General features: G+C 44.8%; 1 protein-coding gene across 2 annotated transcripts in view; it reads right to left on the reverse strand.

The window, feature by feature from the left end:
• The window catches only part of OPHN1 (oligophrenin 1), a 107,842-nt gene that overhangs the window by 73,054 nt on the left and 14,936 nt on the right, over positions 1 to 19,852 (reverse strand). The window lies entirely within an intron of this gene.

The following is a 19,852-nucleotide window of genomic DNA, read 5'->3' on the forward strand; positions in this document are numbered from 1 at the left end:
GCTGGGGTGACCCTACAAAACAGGGGCATGTCATCCAAATTTGATAGGCCTACCTAGCCCAGGGTCGGCATTGTGAATGCAGAGGTGTATTATTGGGTGCAATGTGCGTGGTACAATTGCACCCATGTTTTAATACTTATCCATTCATAGTCCCACAGCAGCATTGCCGGAATTGGTGAGAAAATGGACGCGATGCCATTTTCCACTAGTGCAGCGCTGTGTTGGCAGCCAGGAGAGTAGGGGGCCCAAAGGGAGAAGGCTGCACATGAGCCTCCTCCTCTCCTATAGCACCTCTGGTTGGATGCAGGCTTCATGGACCCAGCTAAGCAATTCCTATGGCCAGTCTGAGAAAGCTTCAGCTAGCACAGATGACGTGTTATATACAGGATCGGACTGGCTTACAGGGGTACAGGGGAAATCACTGGTGGACTCCAATGCATGAGGGTCTGTCCCCTCCCTGGTCCGGATCTAAACGGTGTACAAAATTATTTTAAACGGCGGCAAAGGGGGTTTGTATGGCGAGGATGGCTGTTTTTGGAAAGGAAAAGTCATCCTCGCCATCCAACCCCCTCGTCGGCCACTCATCGTATCCCATGTTCTGGGGAAATTACTTCAATTCTGCATCAGCCTCTTCATTGGAAAATATGGCACCCAGAGTGATTGCCTCAGCTGGCTCTGTTGCCTTCTATTGACACAAATGGCAGGGATATAAGTACTCTAGTACATAACCTGCCCAAAAACTGCTTTTCTAATTAGAATACAAGATGTTCTGGTAGAAAGTACTGCAGTTCTATTGATTGTTGTTTGAATGCAGTATACCTGCACTAATTAGGTCACTGGTAATGCTGTAGAACTAACTCAACTCTATAGTATTTCTGCTGATTGTAATACATGAATCACATTGGAAACAGAGTGTACTCATAGAATGAGGGGATGTTTCCACCCTAAGCCCTGACATTTGGATAACTACACATGAAAAGCTACAGTATGAGATCATATAATACCCAATATACTGTAATCTATCCAACTGGCTGCTTTAACTAACTCTTGATAATATGAGTAATGAGGTGCATTGCATATCACAAATTGAGTCCGAATTATGCTGTGTACACACAGTGCAATATGATTGCTAGCGATATATTGCTAGCAATATATTGCCAGCAATCATATTGCTCAGTGTCTCCTTTTCATCAGCGATGAAAAGGAGACACTGCTACTGTCAGGGGGTGGGGGGGGGGGGAAGCAGCAGCGTCTGCTTGCTGCTATCACGCAGTGGGGTGGGGGGGAAGACCCGAACGGAGGAGGGAGGGAGCAGCAGCAGCAGCAGCAGCAAACGCTGCTGCTATCACGCGAGAGAGACCCGAACGGAGGAGGGAGGGAGGGAGGGAGCAGCAGCAGCAGACGCTGCTGCTATCACGCGGCGGGTGGGGGCGAGAGAGACCCGAACGGAGGAGGGAGCAGCAGCAGAAGGGAATCCTTCTGCCGCTGATCTCCGCTGACCTCCTGCTCAGCGCCGGGGGAAGTCGCTGGTCGCAGGAGCATGCTCCTGCGACCAGCGACCATCAGGGGCTGCACACGGGAGCGCGCACCCGGCGATTCATCGCCGACAGCACACACAAATCACTGGCAATATGGTCGCTCAGCGACCATATTCCCAGCGATATGTGCTGACATTGCACCCGTGTGTACGCACCTTTACAGAGTTTATCTCAGGTAATCTGTAACCGGGACAATAATTCATTAACTGAGAACATGCAGTGGACTAGAACACTTGCTACATTGGCAAAAAAGTTGCTGGGTCTATGGATGCCTGAATCCTATAGTAGCTAGGAGATTGTGATATCACATGTGTTCCACAGCCCAACATAAATCATGGAGTGGCAGCTGTCCAACTGAGAGATCAGTGATTTAAACCCCTTTTACACCCAAATCCTGGATCCGACCCGGAATTTAGAACACGGATCCAAGCCAGGTCGGATGCACGATTTGCATAGTTTACACTGCGGTGCCTACCCACAGTGTAAACGGGGGCTGCGCTTGAAGATGATATCATCTCCAAGCATCAGGATCACCGATCACCCCGCCGATCGTCACGTTGGGGGAAAGCCCATCACCAATGTAAGCACCCCCCACCCCGTCCACAAGGTGAATGGATGCTGCACACAGGCACCCATTCACCTCTTCCCTGCCTCCGCTGCTGTCTGTAGAGTACAGCAGACAGCAGCAGAGGCTGTGTGCTTCCCCCACCTAACCTTCAGAATAATAAATAAATACTGACCGCAGGACGATGCGGTCTGGAGTTTGGGCTTCGCCCATTGCTGTAAATGGGAGCCGGGTCAGATGACCGGGTGTACCTGTTTACACTGCCCTCTACTACCCTGGTCAAGACCTGGGTAGAAGTCCTATGTAAAGGTACACGGGTTAACCCTTTTTAGACAGAGGGGAAAAAAAATGTTTTTTTGAGGCGGTGTAAAAGAGGTATTAGCAACTTCTCTGATGCAAGTAGTACTCATTCCTTCAAACAGTATATCCAACAATGATGGACTTCTAGCAGTAATACATAGATATTATTATCCTTTAAAACTATTTAATAAAAGCATAGGAATACCTTGGTAGTCCCTATTTTTTTAGTTTAGGATAAGTGGATAGACCTTCACTGTAGAAACATTCAAAAACAGACTTACCTCATTATTCAAGCATGTAATTAATGAAATACACCCCCCAAATGACTAGCTCCCTTTTCTGTAATATGGTAATGCTTTCTTGTATACTTTTTTTTTAATGTGAAGCATTCTGGGTGAAATTAAATTCTGAGTAGTGGAAACAACGCGTTGTTCTGAAACGTTCCATTGCTTCCGGGAAATCTTGTGAGGTCTAGACTACCATCATAAATGCTCAATACAGTATGTGCACATCTGGGCATCGCAGCAATGCCAGGTGGCACTTTGTATTGAAGTCCTTCTTTGAGTCCTATTTTAAGACCCTACACAAAACCCAGCCATATCTCATCCCAACCCTGTGCACCATGCTAGCTGTCTACCTTATCTGTGTCACTCCTGTCTTTCTGCCCCTCCTCTTCAGAATGTAAGCTCTCACAAGCAGTGTCGTTTACGTGTGCTTTTCCTTCTATTACTTAAATCGTCTTTGGTGGCACAAACTAAAGTAGTTTTGTGCCACACTGATTTCAGTGTTGTCTGCTGATGCAGCTATGTGTATGTACCTGTACTTGTCCTCTATTGTATTCAACTGTAAGTCACTGTTTCGCTTATTTGTTTATATATAGTACTCTGCAATTGGGCACTCTGGATCCTTTGCCACATAAAAGATGATAATAATAATAATAATGCAGTGTAGTATAATGTGAATAAGGTGCTATAATGTGTGGTGTAACATTTAAAAGTGGTACTACGGTGAGGCGTAATGTGTAAGGAGAAGTACTGTGTGACGTAGAGTGTAAAAGGGGTACTACTGTGTGGTATAATGTAAATAAGGGATACCCCATATGCGGTATAAAGTTAGAAAGGGTCACTACTGTGAGTATATTGAATTGTGGATCTGTTGCTTGTATTGATCTTTTGACCATGTCAACCATATCGTGTTGACCACATTCACATTTACCTAGATATGGTCTATTATAGTTCTGTGAAGTGAGGTCCCTGTAACAGTTCTGCATAACTGTTCTGCTGAAGCTTTATGTTGTGGGTTTCCCTGCTATAGTATTACCCCCACCACCTGCACAGCTGGTTTGAATAGATGTCGGTCATTAGAAATAGGGTCAAATCCAAAAAGTTTTTTTTACATATTTTCCAATACCACCCTGCATTTTGCCTGTCTAATAAATCCAATCTGTATTTTTACACTTGTTTGCTTAAGTGCTTCTTAGGGGTTTGCCAGTTTGCCCCCAGCCAGGGGCTGCCACTATCCAATTAGCAGCACATGCTGGCTAATCAGAGATTTTGTTTTACCTGCCTCAAGGCAGGTGAACCCGCATTCACAAAAGTTAGGATAAGAGTGGGCAGGGAGAGACACATCAATCAGGTGCCTGGGGAAAGCAAGATTGTTACTGGTGGCTGCTGTTGCTGCAATTTCAATTGGGGGGAGGTGTATGGTGCCTCTGATCAGACAGTCACTGTACCACTCACACCCTGCCTGCAACTTTTCAGCACTGTGTGTCTGTGCATATCTGTTAAAGTGTGGTCTATGCGAGAGGCTAGCTAGGTTACTACAGTGTGATATCAGAATTTACATGTAATACAGGATGAAAGCGGCTTTTGCCCTGATAAATGTGCCAGGGAATCTGGGTGAGGGGGCATTCATTTTGAAGTCCAAACCTTAAAGACCCCTCGAGGGATTCATGTGCTAGTACATGTACTTTTCTGCGGTTCAGTGAAGTTCACCAGATATTTGGCGGTGCTTTCATTGCCCCTGAAGTGCCGGTATAAGACGCCCCTGGCACCCTAGTATAAGATGCCCCTGATATGCTGGTATAGGATGAATGGGGGTGTGCTGTGAAGCCAGTAGTGATGTTTGCTGGCAGAGAAAGGGTTAAAAGCTGAGCTTTATTTTCAGTTCAGGGCTCAAAGTTATTAACTGCAATGCAGGGTGATCCAAGAGAAGGAGGATAAACAACAGCCGTACATGTTGGAGACCCCTCAGTTCTTTCCTTACAAGCAATGAAAAGCTTCATTGAGCAGAGGTCCAGGAACACTGTAAGATGAATGGGAACATTCATACAAATTTTACACATGAAAATAAGGAACCGCATCCGAGACCGTGAGAGGCAGCAGGCAGCACTCACCACCCTGAGGCACTTCAAGAGTATGACCCACAATGCTCAGACATGCAGTCATGTTACACAGACCTGGTATTAACACAGAACCTGGAATCTTTTCCACTTAGGATTTGGGCTAATATCAGATACACAGCAGTGCCAGGAATGCAAACATTTTGCTCTATAGAAAAATACCCAATAGTTCTGCATTCTTCCATCATCCAACACAAATATAATCTAGCAATAAACCTACTGCAGTCATGTCCATTTCTCCTTGATTATCCCATTAACTGTTCAGTCTAAATAGGTTTTAACTCCTTGAGTGGTGGGTTTTAATGGGGAAGGACAAACCTACCAGGGCAGGTTTGTCCAGCCCCAGCAATACTCAAGGGCAGTAGCCAATCCCGACTCCCCCCCTCCCCTCCTGTCGCTTCCCCCCCACCCCCTTGTTCCTGACCTCCGGCCTCCTGCGATCTTACGCCAGAGCTCCCCAGTGACCAGATGGGTGGCCCTGCTCCTGGAGATATGGGGCGGCTCGGGCACCCAAACTCTAAAGCTGCCCCAACTAGGGCAGCCCACCTGATCACTGATGGTGACAGCAACGGCAGCAGGTGTATGAATGCCGGAGCGCGGATGTCGGGGGAGGGGGGGGAGCAACAGGAGGGGGTGAGCAACGGGAGGGTGGTGCGCCAGTGGTGCACAGCTGGAAGCACCACTTGCGCACACCTACCTGCTGGTGGTATGCTCGAAAATTTTCTGGGACAGCACGCTTCGGCAGCGCAACATAGCCCGGAAAATTTCCGGGCATACAACTGAAGCATGAGCTAATCAAGCACGAGTTCTACTGGTTACCTGGCTTTTGGCAAATATGCAACACTATATTTTAGATATGTATGGATAATTACAATTATATTTGGAAAGGAACAATGTAATGGTTCATCATATAAAAAAGTGCTAATATGCTAATAAAAATATCCAAATGCATGAAACAATGTCCATGGGCCAGATGCACTAAGCATCAAAAGTGATAAAATGGAGAGTGATAAACAGCCAGCCAATCAGCTCCTGTCACATACTGTGTTTGAAAAATGTCAGGCAGGAGCTGATTGGTTAGTTGTTTATCACTCTGCACTAAGCTTCAACAGTTACAAAATGTACAGAAGGGCATCTGGTCCTGAGGCGGCACTGTATTTATTGCAGATTATTGCTAGTACCCTCCAGAGGCGCGAGCAGAAATCCGCTTCGGGGATGGCTGCAAAAGCTGGGTGCGTTTTTACTGCATCAGCATTTCACATGGGGAAAGCTGCTTAAGGCTCCCATCCTCTTCGCAGACATATCTGAAGCTACAAATCTCTTCAGATTTTCCTAGAACTCTCCCAGGAATCTGATCTGTGGGCATTTTGGGGGCATACACAGAAAATGCAGGCATTTTCCGGCTGTTGGGAGGGTGGGCTGCTGACTCCCTCAGCAGCGCCGAGTAAAGCTAGACTTGACTTCGGTCAGTGCTGTGGGCAGGGGAAAAATCATTTGATGGTGAATGATTTCCCTTTGTGCCATGCACAGGGACGGGGTTCATGTGTTTAGCAGGGCAGGGTTTGCCTTTACGTGCTCCCTGGGCTCCAAACACTTACAGGGCAGCGAGCAGGTCTGAATCGATCCCATCTAAGTATGTAAAGGACCCAATGTGCACATGTGCAGAATGAATCCGGTCATCATGGTCAAAGTCCCTGACCGCTGTTTTGGGGCAGAATGAGAATGGCATAGACCAGCGTTCCCGGAAATAGAGGCATGACGAGACCAGGGTCTGCATCTTCTGAAGATTTCCTTGCAATGTTTATGGAGCTGTGGTGGCCAACCAGAGTATCCTGAAGGTTGCACAGACTGATATTGGTTCCGCAGAGGGATCCAATGCTGCATCCTCGGACACAGCAGCGGATGACAAACACATGCAGGAGACCAAAGACGCAGCAGACCACACATGCATGCAGGAGGCCTAGTGCACAGCAGCGGATTACACACCTATGCAGGAGGCAATAGGTACAGGTTTGATTTTAACAGTGATGTGCGGTGAGGTAAATGGTTAGAGAGGCTCTGTCTAGTATCAGATTTACACTCAATATATGAGTCCAAGTGTACATGTGAGCATTATACACAGGTGCAGCCATATGTACTGCTGGAAATGTGGTGAGTTTTGATCAGGAATGTGCGGGAAAGGTAGGCAGGGGATTTAGTGCCTCACTAGTCAGAGTTTTTACCATATAAATGATTAGAATGATTTGGTTTTTGGTGTATGCAAATTTACAGAGCAAAGTGCAACTTTTGAAAAAAGTTAGCTATATCCACATCACATACAGAAATTAAACACCTAAACGTGAAACACAATTGCCCAGGGGCTGCTGTTTCTTTAATACATGAAAGCAAATATTGTTACGAGACAAGATTTTATATCTGTTTGAGTTAAGCTGTGTACATATGGTGCGAGGTGCTAGGCAAATTTACCTGGATAGGCAAAACTGCCTAGCAAGGTTAGGCAGAATCGTAGGGTGTGTGTGTATAGTGGGCAATAGCGATGCCCAGCCTTGCGGCATCCCTATCGCCTGGCTGAATAAACCATGCAGGCAAGGAAACTTCAACTGAGCTGCACACAGTCTATTTGGCCTATGACCAAGTGGGCCTAGTCAAATCCGCTTAGTCAAAATTACTTTGCCTGCCTACCTCTTGTGCACCCCTTTAGTGTTATCAGAAGTGCACAACCACTGTATATAAACACATATATGGACGGTGTAGCATTTAATAAGCCCAAAACAGAATTGTCCCATACGCATATGATATACCAGTTGCATGACTGCGGTGATGTAAATACTGACATACTGTAGTTATAATTTAAAGCACATGCTCAGATTTTGTTCTCTTGCAGAGAATAGATTCTGAGGCTTTCTATAAAATAAAAGGGCAACACTGCTCCTCACCCCTATGGGAAAATTTACTGGATTGCAGTAGAAGGAGCAAGTCAAGTGATGCTCCGTTTGGGCATGCACAGTCACTGGTGCTGACATAAGGCTGCGTCTACACATTGCATTTTGACAGGACGCAGATGAACACGATCCTGTTTAGAGGGATGAAGCTTTTTGCGTCTACACACAATCCTGTTTAGCAGGATGCAGCAGGCTTTTGTATGCAAGTCTCGAGTAACCATCTTCTAAACAGCTCCTGTTCGACTGCATCCTGCTAAAAAGGGTGATGTGTAGACACAGCCATAGACTTACATGTGCAGTCTCCTTCCTGCCAAACAGGTCCCTTTAAATTTTTAGGGACCTGTCATTACTGCCTCACAGCGCTGAGGTCATGGGTTCGATTCCCACTATGGCCCTGACTGTGTGGAGTTTGTATATTCTCCCCGTACTTGCGTGGGTTTCCTCCGGGTACTGCGGTTTCCTCCCACAGTCCAAAAAAATACTGTTAGGTTAATTGGCTCAGAACAAAAATTAAAACTAGAATGTCTGTGTGTGTACATGTGGTAGGGAATATAGATTGTATTGGGGCAGGGAATGATGTGAATGTTTGAATATTCTCTGTTAAGCGCTGCGGAATATGTGTGCTCTATATAAGAAACGGTTAATAAATAAATCCATAAATAAATGTAGTTGTGTCAGTTTGATGGTTGGTAACTATACATGAAGAATCAGTTATGGCGGTAAAGGAGAAGCCAGCAGTACGCTGCCTTTATTGGCTGCTTTAGCAACTGAACATCATATTAAAAATACCAATAATGTTGTGTCTTCCCCCCCCCCCCCCAACAGCAGTGTTCTCCAAATGGGATGTAACCAAAGTCCCAGTTATCGGGATCCCGACAGTCAGAAGATTGCCAGAATCCTAAAGGATTAGGTATTATGGATGTGATTAGGGTTAAGCACTAGTGGTGGGAGGAGGTTAGGGTTAGGCTGCCGGAGGGGTGGGTTAGGTTTAGGGATGCCATCAATGATTTGAAATCATTGATGGTTTATGGCTGATGTTGAATACTTTTGCCATCGATGTAGGAGAATCAGATGGTTTCCATACTTCAATGGCAAAGGAGAAACAAGGTTTCTTTTTTTTTTTTTTTTAAATGTGCCGAGACACTGAGCATAGCTCCGCCCCTGACACCCAGAAGTCCCACCCCCACGATCTGATTTTCTCACGGGCCATTCTGTCAAAGATAATAGATAACCATCGATAGCTAAAACTATATAGATCGTTATCCATCATATAGTTTATGACTGCCGATAGCTGGTTGCAGAATCGCCGTCAATGGTAACCATCGATGGCGACTGCACCAATGGCCATCTCTAGTTAGGTTTAGGATTAGAGGTGAAATACTTACCGGAATCTGTCAGCATTCTGACCAGTGTGATTCTGCTGTCAGGCTCTGGACTTTCAGGAACCTGACTGATGGGATTTCATATGCAACCACTCCAAAAAAAAGTGTTACAGCTTTTAGCCCCAGCATTGCCTGGCATTGGGGTTTTCTGTGGATCTGATGCCTGCCCTGGAGTCTCTCCTTTTTACTTTTTGGGTCTCAATTTCTTTTATATCCTGTTTGTTTGTCATCTATCATAGCCAGCAAGATTGTTTAGGTACCATTCAGTGTATATAAAATTAGGCTCAATAAGTCACGAGTGTGTGGTATAGTTTGGAGACATTTCAGATATTGACTTTGTGAACGTGTCAACAGTTTGAACCATGTCAACAGTCTTATGTTAACATTGTTGAATGGACTGTACCGTTGACATGAATAACGTCAGTAGTACTGTGCTAAACATACACATGGTATGCTTTACCTAAATGGGTGTAGTGGTATGCCATTATGTCACCATCCAACAAACCATTTACAAAGGCCTTGTTTATTTCACATCACAAGACAGAGCTGGGAGAGGTTGCAATGTCATACTTCAATAAACAATCTGCATAAACAGAACCTCATCCTAATGTTAACTGAGGACGAGGATTTTCTAAGAACAAAAAATTTAATTTCTTAACACAGTAAAGCAGATCTGTGCTACCATAAAAGCCAAGACACAAAATACATTCAATTTGGAATACCATGGGGATTTCTACATATGGGCAACACATGCTATGACGCAGGCTTGATAGATCTAGAGGCACGTGTATAGCTCTCAGGCTCCTCTAAGCAGAAGTGCGGGTGGTTTTTTAGAGGCTGTGCTCATACTGTGAATTTAGTCGGCTATGATTTTGAAACACTTTCCCTGACAGAAGTGCCTGCAAGGCATTGTGGAACACAGGAAACTGGCGATTACCGAGACGTTGGTCATTCCGATTATTAATCTTTGTACACAGCAGATAGTGGGAAGGATTTCCCTTCAGAATCCCCTGAACAGTGCTCCAGAAGGATCATAAAAACAATATTAGAAAAGCTGTTTCTCATTTACGGTCTGTACGGAAAGCTCTTCCAAGGTACACAGGAAGAGAGGGAACACGCAGGGTCTTCCCAACCCTTTCAACAATGCTCCAAGTCATGAGATATCATGGGTTAAAGGCAAAATCTTATAAACCCATTACATTTAGGTGGATTCAAAGGACATCCAGTAATTAGCCAGAACTGGAGGTATTTTAAATACAGCTGTGACGTATGGGGCCTACACATGGGGAGAATTGCTGAGCGTTCTGAGCAATGCTAGAGCTGAGCAATCTGTCAGAACCAGTGTTCTACGGATCACTATTGCTATGGCCCCTATGGACATTTTCTAAAAGATCTAGAAAAAAAGCTTGCTTAGAAAATGCCCCGACATCGCCCTGTATATAGGCCCCATTAAGCTGGACATAAATCAGCAATCTATTTGAAGATTTAGCCATTTTTTCCATGATGGTACAATTCCCAATCTTTCAATCTGCGCACATTCACAACAGATATCAACCAGGGATTTCCAAATATTTTTGATATTCACATTGGATCTTCAAATCTGAAAAAGGTCAATACGCCACCTAATTGTAATCGCTATAGCATTGAAAAATTGAATGATTGCCAAAACGGTCAAACAAAGGGCCAAATTAATACCCGTTAGAAAGGTTACAATTTTTGCAGACTGATAAATCCATGCTGCACTGAAGGTGGGGCTAATGTAATTACGTGTACATAGAGAGTAAAGGTGGACATATATCTACAGACTTATTCTCAGATCTGGCTGGTTAAAAAAAAAAACATGGTGTGGAAGAGATGAAATGACAGTTGACCATTTGCTTTAAAAAACTGGAAAACTGCCAAAAACTGTCATTCAGACATTTCCAGATTTTTGTTCCAACAAGTCAGATCTGACAATCAATCTGTATATGTATGGCCAGTTTAATGCTGGGTGCAAAACTAAAGATTTATCTGTCCAATCTATTTGGTAGAAACAAAAATGTGGAAATGTAATTGAGCAAATCACAATCAACCGTTTGATTTAATAAATTTAAATGAAAAAAAAAAAATACAAAGAAAATACTTATGACACATATTATAAGTCATAAGTATATGCTTTATATTAGTCTAATAATTTTTACCACATACCGTATATACTTGAGTATAAGTCGACCCGAATATAAGCCGAGGCACCTAATTTTACAACAAAAAACTGGGAAAACGTATTGACTCAAGCGGGACCCTCATTCGAGTATAAGCTGAGGGGGGCTTTTTCAGCATAAAAAATGTTCTGAAAAAGTAGGCTTATACTCAAGTATATATGGTAATTTTTGTCTTTAATGGTTATGTGCCTCCAGCTGACAATGTTGAAGGACAGAATCAAGGGGCAGGCGGTGGACAATGATAAGCAGCAAGCTAATCACACCACCTGGCCTTCCCTTCTTAGTGACTAACCCTAACCCCTCCTTACCTGCCCTATACAGCCTAATCCTATTCTCCACCCTCCCTCTCCTATTACCTAACCCTAACCATCCCTGGGATACTCATGTTCAGGAAGCCGACAGTGGGGATTCACCTCCCCCTCCCATGGCGGGTGCATGACGGAGGAATCTCCGCAACACCACCACCAACCCCCCCCCCCCCCCCCTTCATACAAATACCTGGCAGCTACACAGTGGGTCCCCCTTCTACCAACACACCGACTGCAGAGCGGGCGGACCTCCACGCTCCAATCCTTAGATGCCTGCTACAGAGCAGGCAACCCTTCGCTTTCCTCTCTCTTCACCAGAACAGACCTCTGCACACCTCTCTCCAGCTGCAGAGTGGGCATCTCTCTGTACTCCTCTACCCAACCTCTGGCTGCAAAGCGGATGACCTTTTCCAGGAAAAGGCTGGAGCCATAGAGGACCGTGGCTGTAAAGCAGTGGTCTGGTGAGTAACGTAAGCGTGCGGAAAGGTATCCATAATCTGTGCTCCACACCAATCCCCTTACTGTTCCTTACACTCACTGTTTCATACACCTACCCCTACACTCACTCACTCACTCTCCCTATTCCCTACATTTGTCTCCACTCCTTCAACCAGTCCCACAAACTACTCCCTACACTTGCCCTCACTACACTCACTTTCAATACTCCCTACACCTGCTCTTACTGCTCCCTCACAAATTACCCATGAATAAAAACCACCACAGTGTGGCATTCTGCGTATAAGGTGTATTATTATTGCGTACTGTGTATAATCGTACGACTGTGAGCGCAGTGGCATAACTACCACAGGTGCAGGGGACGCAGCTGCTATGGCACCCTTGATGATTGTAGGACTCGCTGCTCGCTGTACCAAGTCATGCTACTGTCAGTGCCTCACCAACCACTGACCTCACCGCATGTCACTGCTGCTTATTATTTGATCAAATACATTTCCAGATTTTTTTAGTCACCAGATAGATTGGACAAATTCACTGTGTACCCAGCATAAAGCTGGCCATACATCTACAGGTTGATTGTCAAATCTGACTTGTTGGAGCAAAAACCTGGAAATGTCTGAATGACAGAGCAAATGACAGTTGACCATTTGATTTGAAATGCTGGAAAAATGCCAAAAATGGTCACTCAGATATTACCAGTTTTTTGTTCCAACCAGCCCAATCTGACAATCAACGTGTAGATGTATGGCCACCTTTAGATTTGGCTGAGGTGTGTTCAAACTGAAATCTAAAAAGCTAGTGTAGGAATGAATCAGCCAGTATTTACCCTGCACAGAAATAAAATAACTCACCCAAATCTAAAGCTGGCCATACATCTACAGATCAATTGTCAGATTGGGCTGGTTGGAACAAAAACCTTGTAATGGATGAGAGTAAATGACAGTTGACCATTTGCTTTGAAATGCTGGAAAATTGCCAAAAACTGTCACTCACTCATTATCAGGTTTTTGTTCCAACCAGCCCAATCTGTAGATGTATGGCCAGCTTTACTCTCTCTCTCTCTATATATGCACAGGTTACATTTGCCCCACCTGCAGTGCAGCATGGTTTTATCCATCTGCAAAAATCGCAGCCTTGCTAACAGGTCTGAAAGGCCCAAAAGACCGATTGATACCATACATTAGCAATTGCAGGTCCAATCCTTTGCAGATTCTCCAACCTGCTGGACATGCTGCAATGGTGACCGTGATCACTTTTTCTTTGCAATCGTCAATTGAGGAAGCCCATACATCTGCAATGGTTTAGGCCAGGCAATCATCACACAATGCTCATATTGCCCCAATCCATCTCTGAGGTATGGCCAGCTTTACTGAAGAAAACGGCAGGATTAATACTTTATACTTCTAGTCCTGCACGCATCTTCAGGAAGCAGCAATGGTTACAGAGACTGGTCAGCCTAGCTCCTACGGATTCTAATTACTGGAACTTGCACAGCAATTCCTATCAGATTGCTAAGCACCAGCACAAACCAACCACGGTGCCTGAGGCATTTCTAGATTTCTAGAGAAGTTGTTTTACATAATCTAACAGGAAGGGACTGCAGCTGGGGTGAGAAGAGATTCAGTGGTTAAGGGGTTAAGCAATGTCGGGAAGGAAGGTACACAAACCAAAACCTCTGTTATCCTTTTACTGAGTAATCACTGAGGGGATAGATTTTGGGCTTTTGTTATTTTTCTCCCCTATATACAGTATATAGGTTTTTTTTCCCCCAAATATGATTTTCTAAGTTTCCGTACACACCATTCACATCAAGGAAAGAAACCAAAAGCAGCTTGATGGTGAGAGCACGGTTATATACATTGGACCTTATTCAGGCCTGTTCGCAAAGGGTGTTCGTTCACACGGGGACCGATGTCCCCCTGCACCCAATGCGAATAGTCGGGTCGCTGGGTGCATGCACCCGGTAGAGTGAGAAGGGGCGGAGAGGGGTGTGGGGCGGTGGGTGGCCTCTATTAGCATAAGGGACTGCCCAGCGTTTCATGGTTGTTCCCACAAGAACACTGGGCGTTCTCATGCTAATAAGGCAGAGATGTGGGCGCCAGGGGCGGGCAGCTGACATCACGGGAATCTATCACCATTCTCAAGGCGGGGTTAGGTTGACTCGCAAGGATGCAAATATGCATCCGAGCGAATCAACCAGAATAACCCCCATTGTGAAAACTGGGGAAAGGAGTAGCAGGAAAGTGCAAAATGTATGGGTCAGGAAAGAATTGCTGTCATTTCCCCTCATCTGACTTCTGATAGGAATATTGGGGATTTCCGCAGTCCTGTGTGTTTTACAATGAATGCACAACCATCGTGGCATTTTCCACCTCAGCTAGTGTTACTATCTATATCACAGTCTTCAGATCTGTCACCATCAGCACACACAGCACACACACAGGATACTGAGATTTTCCAGCAACACCTCGTGAGAGGTCTGCAACTGGCCAGGGAGGAAAATCAGGTTCCTTCTGTTACATCCGTAATTCAAGCACTTTGTAGTGCAACAATAATAGTCAAACATATCTAAGCATAGCAAGGAAGGCACGCGGATTCCTTACATGTACACGAGCCCAGGTTGTTTTGCTCCTTTTGCAATTTTAAATCAAATCACTATACTAGGACTACATAGAGCAGAACCAGAACAATATATTTGGTGCAGCCCTACTAAAGGGCTGATTCAGACCAGTTTGTATTGCCACACGTATGCAAAGTCACTACTCGCCGTGTCCGTGAACCAGATGTACTAAGCTTAAAAAGTGATAAAATGGAGAGTGATAAACCACCAGCCAATCAGCTCCTAACTTCCATGTCACAGGCAGTGTTTAAAAAAATTACAGGTAGGAGCTGATTGGTTGGTGGTTTATCACTCTCCATTTTATCACTTTTCAAGGTTTAGTACATCTGGCCCCATGTCTCTACAATGGCAGCATATGCACTGTGTTCAACACAAGAAGTCGTCAGCGTGTAAAAAGGAAACACAGGCGTATTGTACATGTGCTTACTTGTTGGTCTGCAATGGCCACATTTGTGCAAATACCTCCCTACCATACTTTGTCTAGGTGGGAGTGTGCCTTTCCACCGCCGGTACACCACTCTAGTCCCAAGTTTTATATGGGAACAATGGATGCAGCTCTGTACAGTCACATAGATGTGCGCAAGCAAGGAAACGTCACACAGGATTTGCTACACAGATTGCAGTACTGTACTACTCTTTCTACATCAGCCTCTACATGTCAACAAATGATAAATAGAACAGACAAAATAGATATCAAGAAAAAGTAGAATAATCAGGAATAAAAATAGTAAATATGCCACAATACTTGGAGCATATGCACCTATAAATGGCATTGCTCCATAAGGTTCTGCTTTTTGTAGCTTATTGGCACATAGCAGCTCTGTAGCATTCTATGGGTACAGCAGTTTTCTGAGGTATGACGCAAACACATCCTGTCCTGTGAGAGATGAGGAGTGTGACTTTAGATTTTGTAACAACATTATACAACTTACAGGCTAAATCAAAATGATTAATCTGCTGATTGGGCTACCTGAACACTTATACCAAAGGAACTCCAGTCTATTAGGAGTGTCTTAAAGCATTCCATTGTAATGCTATGACAACTCACAATAAACTGTTGTAACAGGTATTTCCAGATTTAGAATATGTTCAATAATAAAATAAATAAACAAACCACTAAAAGGAGAAATACAGCTAAAGGGATATGGGTCATTAAGTCAACCAAGTTAAAGTCCACATATATTGGGTCAACCACTAAAGGACGATATGCCTAAGGACCACAGGGTCAAAAGGGCGACATTGGGAAGATCAACAGTCAAAAGGTCGACATGGGTTTTTCACGTTTTTGTCGCAAATGCTGGCATAGTCGGCATGGATACCGTACTGGTGCACTGTGATCGCCGTGCATCGAGCGCGGTGCCTCGCTACCCTATTATGTTGTCCCTTCATCCCATAGTGGATGGTAGGGCATTAACCCCTTCAGTGGCAATCCTGAGAATTTTCCAGGCTATGCCTCAGTGCCCAGTCTTGCAAGGCCGGAAAATTCTCGGGATTGCCACAGTTTACAGCCGGGCAGCACTGCTGAGTTCAATCACTGAACTAAGGCAGCTTCAGCGCTGCCTGGCTCCATCCCCTCTGCGGCGCTCCCTCCTCTCCCATCCCCTCCGGGTTTTTTTATTAAAGTCCCCGGCTCCGGCTTATGACAACAAGTCGGCTGCCGGGGACAGGGACGCGATGCAGGTCCGGGCAGCCGCTGATTGACAGTGCAGCGGCGCTGCCCGGACCTAGGGAGGCAGTGGTGTTTTTTTTTTTTTTTTAAGGAAGCGCTCCCCATAAAAAATAAAAACCACTGAAGGGGTTAAATACCGCCTGTCGGCACACTTTGGGTTAAAAAATTTTTTGTGAAAAACCCATGTCGACATTTTGACTGTCGACCTTCACAATGTTGACATAATGTGCAGGTCAACCTTTTGACTCCATTGACCTTAAGCATGTCCACCTTTTGTCTGTATCGACCCTAATGGTGTTGAACGAATGACGGTTTCCCTGCTGAAGGAGAAATATTAATGCTGCATGTATTCTTAAGCCCCGTACACACAGATTGACCCGGCTCTCTTGCTGAGCGATGCTCACTGCTATGTTGTTCATAGTCAAAGTCCCGCCATATGGCAAGAAAAGAAAAACAGTGCAAGTGCTGGCTATCCCTGCGGGCTATAGCAATGCGTAGGACCACGCATAATGTAACCCAGGGCTATACATATGGAGCGATCAGTGCTCCATTTCTAAGCAATCTAGTTATATCGCTTAGAAATAGGGCTGCAAGCGCCCCGTGTGTATCCCCCTTTAAAGTTCTGTATTTGCATAAAGAGATGCAAGATTTCCATTTAGCTATAAAATGGTCCCAGGTGCAGCTCATTAGTAGAGCAATTTTGCATAAATACACATTTAACCACCCCCCCCCCCCCCCCCCCCCACACACACACACACACACACACACACACACTTCAGCCTTCTAGACTGACTGACTGACAGGAAGCCGGCATTCAGGGGTGGTAACCAGACATTTTCTGGGAGTGTCAGAAAACGCAGGCGTGTCCAAGCATTTTAAGCAGGAGGTGGAACTACCATTTGTGCAGCTGGTGCATTGCATAGTCCTCAGGGGCCCACTGCTGCAACTTATTGCTTGTGGTATATTGTGAACTTGGGTTGGAGTGGAGGAGGAGGGTCCAAATTATATTTTTGCACCTGGGCCAACCACTCACAAGTTCGGCCACTGGTTTTAAAGGGAGGATCTGTGACATCAGTACCAGCCTCAATCAGCCAGTCTTTGTCGGAGATGACCGGTAGGACCAGACTTACTCACATTTGCACAGATTAGAAAAATCATTTGATGATTTGTGAATTGCATAGGAACTTATATGTGACTGAGCCAACACAGATTCAGAGGTTACTTCAGCCTACTAAAATAGGCCTGTACCCAGATGGAAAACCCCATGCTCAGAGGTAGCACAACTGCAAAGCCCATTGTCTGTATAAACCCCAAATATTAGCTCACTTTATTAGTAGAGAACAGAAACATATTATATCATTTTATTTATCGTTTGCAGCCAACAAAAAGTTACATTCCAAGATCTATAAAGACAAACATCTGAATGCATTCTGCAGTACACCAGTGGATACATACAGGGAATCCAAAAGACCTCAAACATTAAACGTGCGTGTTGTCACATTTTACATTTTTCTCTGCTAAAGAATAAACAAAAACACACAAACTTAACACCAGTGTACATTAGTTACTGATATCATGAACAACTTTAATGACAAACCAATCTGTCCATCACAGTATTTACATTTGCTGTTAACTTTAATGCAAGTATATCAGATGTGTTAACACCCACAGTCTATGGGGAATTTATATGACTATTAGTTGAATCGCTTCCACTGGGGAGGGAGAAATCTGACAAAGATAGTGTGATGTGGTAACTGTATTACTTAAGTTGGAAGATGCTATTTACAGAGACTAAAAGGCCCACTGGGCGACTGAGCTGAAAGTTGCTCAAAACAGCAGTTTTCAGCTCAAAGCCATCCAGTGTGTATGCCCCGTTGAGGAGCGCTGCTGCGCACTCCTGCAACATCGCGGGGAAAGCTGTTCATCTGCTAGTTATACCAGCAGATGAGCGGCTTTCAGGACGGCTTTGCATAGCACTTCGCTATGCAACGCCATCCTCCGCCCCACCGTCGGCGCCGGTCAGGGAGAAAGCCGCTCAGTGTGTATGCACAGAGAGATTTTCCCCGCAGCGATGAACGCGATCATCGCTGTCCATACACGCTGGACATAGTCGCCCAGTGTGTATGGACCTTTAACATCAGGCATTAGGAAATGGTTTGCTGCACCTCCCCACTGAAGTGCTGGGGTTTATTTACCAAGATGGGAGTTCTATTGAAGATGGAATATAGCCTATAGCAACCAGATTCTACTTCTTGTTTTTCTAGAACTATGTAGAAGTGATTTTCAACCTTTTTAAACTTGCAGCACAAGGGACAAGACTTTGTCAAGGCACACCATCAGATAAAAATACACACACACACACACACACACACACACACACACACACATTAGCCCCAATGGAAAAAATACAACGCATACATTGGCCCCCACAGTAATACTAACACAATGGCCCCCACAGTAATACAGATTTTATCCACAGTAATCAATCACATTGGCACCGCAAGTAGATTCACACATTGCCCCAGTGATTCCAAACTCGAAACATATTAGGGTTTTGTTGTTTTTTTTTTTTTTTTAAATAATGCATCTAGTATTTTACATTTAACGTTATATTTATATCCCTAATGATAGAGTCTGCCCACCAGAAACAAAGTGAATTGTGAATTTGAGCACAAAATGGAAGGGTAACACACAGGACAGTCTGCAGCCACCCTCTGTGTGACACCATGGACCCTGTTCATGTCAGGACACATCTGGTCCTGCAGTGAATGGGGAGTCAGCAGCTTCCCCAGTAACCTTGGCTGCTCAAAACTTCTTTTTTTGGCGAAGGTAAACAAGGGCCTTCTTGTTCAGAGAAAGCAGTAGCAGACGCAGCTTGTCCTACATACAACATCCTCTTTGTTTAGTCCCTTTTTTATGCTACTTCAATACGAACTTACTCTTCTGAGAGTGAATCTAAAAGTTGGGTCTCTCTTTCGCGGCACTGCCACCAGCAAGGGCAATGCTGCCGATTCACACAGCAAAATCCCGTCATTACTGATGTCATTCATGGGTTATTAAAGTGCCACTGTGCCTACAATACATGCGGACCATTTTACATATCTTACTTGTAACAACTAAAGGATAGCAATGCAGATCTAACTTTAATATCATGGTAAGATGCCTCTTGCAGTTCCAGCAAATTGGTAAGTGTACATAGTTGTCTCTCAACCACACCAAGGGGGTGATTCTAATCACCACATTCCCTTCGTCTTCACACAGGGGAGCGATGGTGAGGGACTGCTTGTTTGCCGTCCCAGTCGCCACTAGCAGAGCGGGCAGGGGGCGAGGGGGATATATATATATTTCTCCTGGATGTAATCTGGTGTGCTTCCTCTTGTTGGCAGGGCTCAGGCTGGTGACATCATGGAGGGAGACACATAAACAACCAATCAGCATCTTTTTCTGAGACCCGGCAGAATATCCCGGGT

The sequence above is a fragment of the Crinia signifera genome, chromosome 9 (assembly GCF_055691185.1).
Source record: "Crinia signifera chromosome 9, ASM5569118v1, whole genome shotgun sequence".
NCBI lineage: Eukaryota > Metazoa > Chordata > Amphibia > Anura > Myobatrachidae > Crinia > Crinia signifera.